We start from the raw sequence: 10,167 nt of genomic DNA on the forward strand, positions 1-10,167 counted from the left end.
AAACTAATGTAATTTTCTTGTTTTTACTTCATATATTGGAAATAAAATATACTTTAATTTCATAAATTTTCATTCATTATCTTATTCAAATATCATAATATACACAAATGCGGGTTCAGATAATTTTCGAAGGTCTTTATATATATTATACTAATAAAAAAATAGTTCTGCCATTTTAATATAAATCTGCGTGAACATCCAAAGAGTAAAATCTGTTAAATCATCAATAAAAACATTTTATACTGTGCGAATTTTATGTTGTAACCGTTTAAACTATATTTAATTTCCTTCAATCTAATATATCTATTTTCTACCACTTTATGAAATACATAGCAATCAATTTGAAATTTAATATAAACATTTACCTAAAAATTCTTTTTTTATAATACCTTTTTCATTTATTAAATTTTTGTGCATTATATTTTAAACCTACACGGATCTCTTGTTCTTGACAAAGCTGAATACAGTTGTAGATGTGTGACAACTGGCTCTTGAATATAAATCGGTATATTTCAAATTATCATCCGTGTGACTTAGAAACAGTAATTGCAATCTCAAATATGATTGAAAACGCTTTTTTTTATTTAAGGGTATCTACCCCGAAGTAGTGAAATACAGCCCTATAAGCATAAATACGTACCCCCTTTTACTAACCGTAGTTATTTAAAACACAAAAAATTTATTCTAGAAAAGAAAGATAAATCGTGCATCCATTTTTAAATCTCTTCCCGAATCCAAATTTTTTATTTCAACGTCGCAATAACACCTACTTTATGAATTGAGTTAATTGTCTGCGTTCTATATTGCTAGAGTTCATTAAAAAAATACAGTAAAGATTATTTTTTTGTGCACTCGTCTCTGTCACATTAAAATATGCACAGTAATACGTTTGCTCACTACTATCTATTCGATGAATTATGTGTTCACCAAATTTATTTAAAAATTAGTTTTGGTCGCAATTATCATTTCGCGTGCCACTTATTTTAAATTTATTTTATTATTATTGTCATACAAAGCCTAAATAATATTTCATATAATCTGGTATTTATAGTTTAAATATATTATGATTAAATTTTTTTTATTGGTTGCTTTCAATTGTGATAATCCTATCGTTGAATACATTATCTTTTAAGATAATAAGTTTTAATAAAGATTTAGTGGATTCGAATCAAGTCTTCTAACAATATCTTTTAAAATTTAGAATTTATTGTTTATCAAAATAATATGAAGTCGAATAAAATAATTCCCAAATTGTATTGGTTTCAACTAAACCCACGATTATTAACCTTTTAAATAAAAATCTAGCAAATTTTATTTCAAGCATGTTAATTGACCGTAATATTTAATTTATATACATAATCTTTGATTTTCATATCCATAACACGATCGACGGGTTTAAGTGCATCCAGATTCGGCACACTATTATATAAAGCGCTTTATTCTACGGTAGTAGTTCGACTAATATCAAATATATTTATAGTAATTTCATTATTAAACATAAATACACGTTTTCTTTAAAATTTTCTAAAAAACAAATATAATCCATATAAAAATGTATTTTCATACCTTCTAGATCCATACTAGACTAAATGATATTCAATTTTAAAAAAATTAATGATAATATTGAGAGCCTCTGATTTTTCTATTTAAATTTTGAGACTTTTTTTTCGTTTTTTTTTGAATTCTTAATTGATCATCTTCTCATAATGATTTGTTGTTTTTTTTGGTTTATTGTGTTTCATGAAAATAAAACAAAATTTATTATTTTCTAAATTATAAAGCAGATCATTCTCTAGCTCTTCTCATGTGCTATTACATTGTCTATTACCCTCAATATTAAAGTATAAATCATTTTATAGATATAAAATTGTTGTTTGGTCTATCGATGGCATATATAGGTGATTTAGGTCTACTGTGTCTCCCTTTTTCATTCGGATTTTTTTTTAACTGCACATTTAATAACAGATGTCAATACGTGAATAATAAAATGATAAAAAAAGACTTAATCCGACGCACCATTACAAGAAAGTAAAAAAAGATCATGTCCCATTGATTTCTTATGCGATATTCCATCAAAAAATAAAAAAATGGCTGGAAGAAGTGCCGAAAAATCCTCTGAATTTTGCAATATATAGCACTAAAATGAATCATGTTTGAATATTGAAGAAACTTTTGCTTTATTTTAAATTGTTATATTTTATGAAAATATGAAGAATAAAAAAAAATTGGGATTTCAAGAATAATTTTTTTGAATAAAAAGAGATATATGTTAAGAGAAATAATAAAAAGATCTTCAGGGGAAAGGAAAATTAAATCAGCGATCTAAAATTGTAAGTCAAAGCAGACAAAGTAAATCAGAAGCCTCGAGAATGATTTTGGACAGAGAGCAGATAGTGTGTAAAGTTCAGAATTATAAAAGAATTTCAAGTTCAATTTAAGTCAGCAATCGAAAAAAACAATAAAAAATATCGGTATAATACCCATATCATTCCAAAACGATCAGAATAATGATTAAAAGCATTAATTCCTTGATGGATTTGGTTTCAACATGAAAAGGTCAATCATAGTGTTAAGTTGGTTTTACATATGACTGAAGTGCACTTCATCACTATTCAATACAGTTAGTTCTATTTGAAAAATTGATTGTAAAGGCAAAAATATTTGATTCTATTATTTTTTTAGCAACAATTTCTCGAAATTTGAATACATAAATATATGAATATTATATAAAAATCCAAAAAAAATTTAATTTTTTTTATAAACCTTTTTGGAATGATCCACATGTAAAGGCTAAAATCAATTAATCATAACTGAAAATAAATATTAAATAACCGTTTTTTTGGCTTTGTGCTTCTAGCTACAGCTCGAGTAGTTGTAGAAGAAAAAACCTTTTTTAGAGCTGTGACCACCAAACCCCCACCAACCATGATTATGTAAAAATTGCTATAATAGAGAAATAAAAAGATTTATAAACGCTGCACCAAATTATACTCCGGATTTAAGTCAATAATTAAATCTTAAAGCATTATTGATATAGGAAAAATATATTGGTTTATTTGAGCCATAATTAAATAAAAAAATGATGTTCGACGCTCATTTAAACTTTGAAGAGGAGAAGATAGCCGAAAGTATAAATACGCTGTGTGTACAGAGAATCAAGCAAGCTGTGCCTGAGAACAAAAACTAAAATTACGACAATAAATATAGCCCTTAAATAAAAAATACTTTTACCCTCATTTAAATAAATAGTAAAAAGAAAAAAGACGCATTATGGTTAAAAAAATATTTTAAAATTTTCATGTTCGATAAACAATAATTATATGGTTTTCACTATGAATAAAAGAAAATACATGCTACAAAGTCTTTATATTATTAGAAATAGGAGGCGAAAAAATTTTTTATCATTAAAATTAAATGTTTCAAAATTCGGATTGAAACTATATAATCTATAGAATATGCATACATGCAATGCTTTTTATTTTCAATTTAAATTTTATTATGCATTAATTTATCTGATATTTCTTAGTAAATAATATATTTCCGCTAAAAACAGAATTAATGATTATAGAATATGTTATTATAATATAATTTTTTGATTTAAATCTTAAAAATAATATTTTATTTTAGGTATCTCACATATTTTAAGGCATAAAATTCCAAATTTTCGAGTCTCCAAATTTTCAGTTAAATTTATTCTTTCTTCTGAAAACTATAATAATTTGTCTGAATGAGAATAAAAAAAATATTGAATAAGTTGTTATTTAGGAATTTAATTTATTTTTGTACTATAAAATCTTTTTCATATTTATAACAAATCTGGTTGATATTTATTTCTTTAAAAGAATATTTACAATGTTATTCTCTCATTCCTTTATTTTATCTTTATAAAAATTTTGTTATATTTATTTCTTTCAAAGAATCTTTACAATGTTCCTCTACACATTCTTTGAAAGACTTATAGTCAAGTTTTTTTCTTAATTAGATTTTTTAAATATATACGTATAATTCTTGTTCAATTGGCGCACTATCTACCCTTTATTTTTACTATTATCATTTAGACCGTTTCCTTTAGATTTTAAAAATTATCATTATTAGCTAATTTTTCCAAGTGACGAAAGCCAGATGATGAGGGTTGATGAAGCATTTAAAAAAATTTGCAAAGAAAATGAAAAGGCTGAAGATGTTCGCTTTAATGAAGAAAATAAGATAAAGTGTAGAAATTATTCTCCTTCATTAACATATAAATTAGTTAATTTTTCAATTATTGGTTAAGATTATAAATAACCCACAGAATATTTAAAAACAATTGGGCTTAGTCACCAATTTCAATAGAAATCTTGTATTATTTTGTCTACTTATTTTGACTTAAAAAGAAATGGCCTTTTAATTTATTTATAAAAATTTAATTATTAATGGGGTTTTGATTCTATTTTATAACATAATTTATGAATCTATAACATTCAAACCGAAATCAATGCCGCATCATTAAAATTTTATTTTGAATCCTTCGTGATCCAGGATTTTTGTAGATCTGCTATCCCCTTTTAATGTATTCTGAATATTTAAATCTACATCAAAATGGTAAGATAATGGAAATGGTCCAAGAAGAAGTAAAGCCGATGAAATGTGATTTCCGTGAAATATTAAAGGCGAAGAAGAGCTTCTGGGAGGAAGATGATGATATTGTCCACACTGATGATTTCAAGTTTATATATTAAATAAAAATTGTTTCATCTTATTTTATTCTTAAAAATGATTTTTATGTTTTCAACAATTCTAATTATTTCTTATTTATTTTCAAAGCCTATCAATGGCAAATCCACTTTTCAACAAAAATCTTGGACAGCATATTTTGGTAAATTTTTCGATTATCGACACAATAATAGAAAAAGCAAAGATCAAATCAACGGATATAATCCTTGAAATTGGAGGAGGAACAGGAAATCTCACGCTTAAACTCTTACAAAAAGCAAAGAAAGTTATTTGTTATGAGAAAGATCCACGTTTAGCAAGCGAATTAATCAAAAAGGTGAATGCAATAAAAGGATACTCCAATAAATTCCAATTGATTGTAGGCGATGCACTTAAGCACGACTTTCCATATTTCGACTTATGTATAAGCAACACGCCATACCAAATTAGTTCACCACTAACATTTAAATTGCTAAATTATAAATTTAAAGCTGCGTATTTAATGTTTCAAAAAGAATTTGGTGATAGGCTAATAGCACGCCCAGGAGATAAAAATTATTGTCGATTGAGTGTAGCCGTGCAGATTCTTGCAAATACCAGTCATATTATTAAAGTAAATAGAAATAGCTTTAAACCACCTCCAAAAGTTGAAAGTAGTGTGGTTAAAATTGAGCCAAGAAAAAGTAGACCTGCAATTGATCTTGAAGAATTTAATCAATTGCTTAGGATATGTTTTCTTAGAAAAAATAAAACTTTGGCGGCTATTTTTAAAGGAAAGGGTATAAAGGATATTTTAAAACAAAAGGTTGATCGGGATATTGATGTCGAGGAAATCGTTTCCGAAGTTTTAAGAAAGACAGAGCTTGGTGATGCGCGAGCTGCAAAAATGCATATTGAAGATTTTCTTGCGCTTTTACTCGAATTCAAAAAGGAAGATCTCCATCTAAATTAAAATATTCATTTTAAAAACTCCATTATTATTATTAAAAATTTCGATTGGGTTTTAATTTTTATCAAACACACATTCACCTTTTCAATGTTAATAAAGAAGCGTGTATCTTTTTCTATAACCTGCTCACAAAAATTTTCTTCCACACATATAACCCTTTTCATGTTAATATAAGAAGAGTTTATATTTTTATATAACCTGCACACATAAAAACCTCCTTTTAGATGTTTATTAAATAATTATGTATCTTTTATCCATAACCTGCACACATATAAACCTCCTTTTAGATGTTTATTAAATAATTATGTATCTTTTATCCATAACCTGCACACATATAAACCTCCTTTTAGATGTTTATTAAATAATTATGTATCTTTTATCTATAACCTGCACACATATAAACCTCCTTTTAGATGTTTATTAAATAATTATGTATCTTTTATCTATAACCTGCACACATATAAGCCTCTTTTTTAATGTTAATGTAAGAAGCGTAAATACCTTTTAAAAAACTGCACACGAAAATTTTATTACACACAAAAAACCCTTTTTTATATTAATGTAAGAAGCGTGTATCTTTTTCTATAACCTGCTCGCATTAATTTTCTTTTATATATAAACTCCCTTTTAATTTTTTTAAATAATTGAGTATCTTTTTTCTAAAACCTCTATTATATTTTGATGAAATACTTGAGCATGTTTTTCTATAACCAGCAAGCATAAATTTTATTTGTTTTATCATCCATTTTAATTTTTTTTTGTTTTATCATCCTTTTAGATTTTAATAAACTAAAACTCGCGATTTGTATTCTTTTTTAGATATATGAACGATCCGATCAAACTTTTGTGCCTTCTACTATTTTTATAGAGAAATTATATTAATATTGAATTTTTAGTTTGTTATTATATAAAAATCATCGCAAGAAGTATAATTGCAGTGTGAAATCAGAAAAAATACACACCACGTAACCATAAATTATTTGACAGATATTCTTGATGTCTTAAAAAACAAAATATTATTCTACAAAAACCTCAAAATTAAATTTTATGATACTGATAAATTAGAAATATACAAAAAAACCACAAATATATTAGAAAATATCGAGATAAATTGAACACTTAATACCCCAGGTTGCAGTAAATACCTATAGAAAATTTACCAAATACATGATAATTGACTTTTTTTTATCCGTAAATTTTCTCATCCTTACCTATATTTATGTGATTCGTAGAGTGTTTTCATTTGATTTGATATTTTATTCACGACATTTGATATATTATTGAAATATATTTATCAATCTGGGCTCTTCTTACGCAAAAATGCACTAGATATCAATTCATTCAGTTTATTTTTTATGTTGTTCTAGCTTAAACGTTAGAAAATTATACAAGTATCACACACCTTTAGTTTTATGTATTTACAAAAAAAGTTTGATACCTATGCTTACAAAAACAAAAAAATTTAAATAAAACTTCAAATGCAAACCATAACAAGACCGCAAAACTAAAGCGGAAAGATAATAAATAAAAAAAAATAAATTATTAAAATACCTAAAAACACAATCGAAATTACTTCAGATAAAAAAAAATGACTAAAAAACTTTGAAGGTTAAATAATACACAAACTCTTATTGTATTTTAATATACATATATGTTTGTATATACATATGAATGAATTTTTCTGATATTTTGGGCATAAAAGAACTTTTCTTATAAATAAATATTCTATGTTGAACTATAATATTTTATTTCTTAATTTAAAGGATAGGAATGCTACAATAATATTACTTTATTATATATACGCTTTATTTCTCATAAATTTGATTTTTAAATATCTTTTAATAACAGGAAATTTATTTTTATCTATTCTTATTCTTAAATATGAACATACTGATCAAAAAAATAATATGAATAAATTAACTAATTACAACTTTAAAAATATAAGAATAACTTAAATTTATTTACAATATCTTTTTTATAGCCAAATATTTCTTGAAAATTCTTAATTACAAGTTTTTTTGTCAAGATTTCATAAATATACTTTAGTTTATCGACTTATGTCGTTATTTTACTTCTGTTTTAAGATTTTAAACAAGTCATGTTTAACATATGAAAAATACAGGAATTGCCCAAAAAATAAAAGACTAAATGCGGGTAAAGAATTCGGTAAACGTATAAATTAGTATCTCTTATATGATATCAATATTTATTGACAAGCCGATTGTTAATAAAAGTTATATATAAAAAATTAATAAAATATAAAATATAAAATATAAAACATTAATAAAATATAAAACATTAATAAAATATAACAAATATATTTATGCCGCGGGTATATACGAAATTTGGATTTTTTATCGTTTTTTGTATAAATTAGTTTTTTCTACTACAATAATTAATTCTTAGATTCCTTTTTCTTGAACAAACTATTTTGTAAATTAAATTGATACCTTAAGAAAATATATTTCTGTTATAATAGATTAGAAACACTTTATATTTTTTTGAGATGCAGGTGAAAAGAAAATATCAGGGAATATTTTGAAAGTACTTATAAATAAAATTATGCTCTCTTAATTTAAAAATCCATAACGCGAATAAGATCATATGTCATAAAATGGATGGGTGTGGTCATAAAATACCATAAGTCGTATATAAAGGAGCTAGTAATACCAACTTAAGCATACACACAAAACAGAAGATTAAGGGACCAATTTAAGTACTAAGTATTTAAAGTTGAAAATTCAATGAGAGATTTTAAAGATGATAATGGAAAAAGAAGTATTGAGAAAATTTGTTCTATATAACGATTTAAAGCTATATTGAACAAACTTAAATGGCTGAAAATCAAATTAACACATAAAAAATTTTATATCAAGTATTAACGAGTATTTCTTGTTCACAATTTATTTAATTATAAAGAAAATATCATCTATTTAAGTTTTCATAGCGAAAAATTTTATATCGAGACTTGAAAAATTCATATTCTCTACATTTACAGATTTAAAGACCTGCCCCCAATTAAAATGCCTTCACCCGGGTTCGAACCGGGGACCTTACCCGTGTAAAGGGTACGTGATAACCACTACACTATGAAGGCTTGCTTACAGAAGCGTATTAATTTAATATTATATTTAATCTTTAGAGTAATTATGGTCTTAATCTACATAACACGAATTGAGCCATGTGTAATAACATGGGGCAGTGTATAAAAGAAGCTTTTTTCGTATATTATAGAGTTAGGAATGCTAGATTTTGCGTGGATAAACAATTAGATTGGAAAAATATTGAAATTAATGCGTCTTAAAAAAAATCCCACTGAGCAAAATATGAAAAGAATGGGGCTTAAAAAAGCATCAAGTGATTTTGTTCTGTAGAACTTGAATTCATCTATTTATGTGTTAATTTGCTTTTCTTTAATTTTATGTATTTAGACGTGGTCAGCCCATTGGGAATATTGCGCGACTCCTTCAAGCATCTTTTGACACTTTCCTGATCTATCTTCATCAACTGCTCTTCTTCTCTAAAATTAGATGAGTCCAAGTGTCTTGCGTAGTGTGAGAGCTTGCATGTATGTTTCTACTTCGTCCGGGATTTTTAACTCCTCAACATATTTTTTATGGAATTTTGTAACCACTCCTTGTTCTATAGAACAATCCAAAATTTTATATGATGAACTTTAAAAGCCGTGATCAAATTAACACATTAATAAATATTTGGGCATTAAATGTAACTTATGCCGTATATAAGGAACGCTGAATACAACTGAAGCACATGTACAAACAACCAGATCGAGAAAAACATTTGAAAAATAATTCTTGAAACGATGGAATTCATATAGAAGGTATTGAAGACTATGCATTGAATAAATCTACACTATAGAGCAATCGAAGGTTTTTATTTAAAAAATTAAATGACCAAAAAAGGAGATGAGTCCCAAAAAGTCAATCTTTTCGACGATAAAAGTATGGTTATTCAAAAAAGGTTGATAAAAACAAGAATATAAATTACATTTTTAAAAGAATATCAGTTTAATAACAACACAGAAAGACAAATTTTTTATTTATTGGAAAAAAATTTTATATTGGAAAAAATATAATATTGCTCACCTTCTTTAAGGTAGTTTTAATTTGAATCTTTACTATTTTCGTAGTCAAATTTTTTCAATTCTAAACATGATAGGAAATCCTTTTACGATAATCGTGATTATCATTATTTATCAAAAATTAGGTTCAAAGATCTTAATAGGATCATACGTTGCGATAAATAAACCTTTCTTCATTTTTATTACCGTTATTCTCATTAAATTAATATTTAGAGTAAAAGCGAAAATTTTTGAATATTATAAATTTATTATGTTAATTAGATTATCGTTAATGTAAAAAGAAAAGAACATTTAGACGAAATGGCAGTTTTAAAATAACCAAACTATATAATTAAAACTATCAAAAAGTTTAAATTGTGTTTTTTGTTCACCGAAGGCTGAATTTACTTTCAAATTGTGCCGATTACTCTTTGTAGAGCGGATC

The 10,167-nt window shown here is 25.4% G+C and overlaps 1 non-coding gene and 1 pseudogene across 1 annotated transcript; one reads left to right on the plus strand and one right to left on the minus strand.

The window, feature by feature from the left end:
• Positions 1–4,810: 4,810 nt before the first annotated feature.
• LOC147066676 (dimethyladenosine transferase pseudogene) lies at positions 4,811–5,644 on the plus strand (annotated as a pseudogene).
• Positions 5,645–8,665: 3,021 nt separating this feature from the next.
• Positions 8,666–8,738, minus strand: TRNAV-UAC (transfer RNA valine (anticodon UAC)). The gene has a single exon. It is a non-coding gene; the product is annotated as a tRNA-Val (tRNA).
• Between the last annotated feature and the right edge of the window lie 1,429 nt (positions 8,739–10,167).

Source organism: Rhyacophila brunnea, unplaced genomic scaffold (genome assembly GCF_057557595.1).
Source record: "Rhyacophila brunnea isolate RB1 unplaced genomic scaffold, BYU_Rbru_1.0 scaffold_41, whole genome shotgun sequence".
Lineage (NCBI taxonomy): Eukaryota > Metazoa > Arthropoda > Insecta > Trichoptera > Rhyacophilidae > Rhyacophila > Rhyacophila brunnea.